Source organism: Doryrhamphus excisus, linkage group LG14, assembly GCF_037039965.1.
Source record: "Doryrhamphus excisus strain RoL-2023G ecotype Guam linkage group LG14, RoL_Dexc_Guam_v1.1, whole genome shotgun sequence".
Lineage (NCBI taxonomy): Eukaryota > Metazoa > Chordata > Actinopteri > Syngnathiformes > Syngnathidae > Doryrhamphus > Doryrhamphus excisus.
In genome coordinates, this window is record NC_136370.1 from 8,524,664 (window position 1) to 8,525,179 (window position 516).

The window sequence follows — 516 nt, forward strand, 5'->3', positions numbered from 1 at the left end:
TCATTCACAATGTGAAACATGAACACATATTTCTTTCCTTTTTCTGTGCATTCTGTGGATTAAGGGTTCCTCTGACAAAAAATATCATGAAGCTTAAAGTACATTTAAAAATATATATTTTATAGTTTTGTTTCTGTACTAAAAGTATCAGTGTAAAAACTACTGTATATATTTCTTTTCAAATATTTGTCATTATTAGGAAGTGCATTGATGACTGGTATTTCCACAGTAAAGTGGATTAGGAGCCCTGTTGGAAGCCATCTTTAATAAATCATACACTGTGAATAAAATATGTGCAGATAAGAGCGACAAGTACTGCACTATTGTAAATTCATATGAATGCATTTTCACTTGTTGTAAGTTGAGCCACCCAAACCTTTGGTTCCTCACCCTGGTTGTGGAACAGGAACCAAGCTGGACAAAAGGCAGACTGTAAAATGAAGCTCATTGAAATCACCAGCGGTGTGCCTACTGACCTGAGTGCAGTTAGCAGAGTGGGCGACTACTCACCCCGCC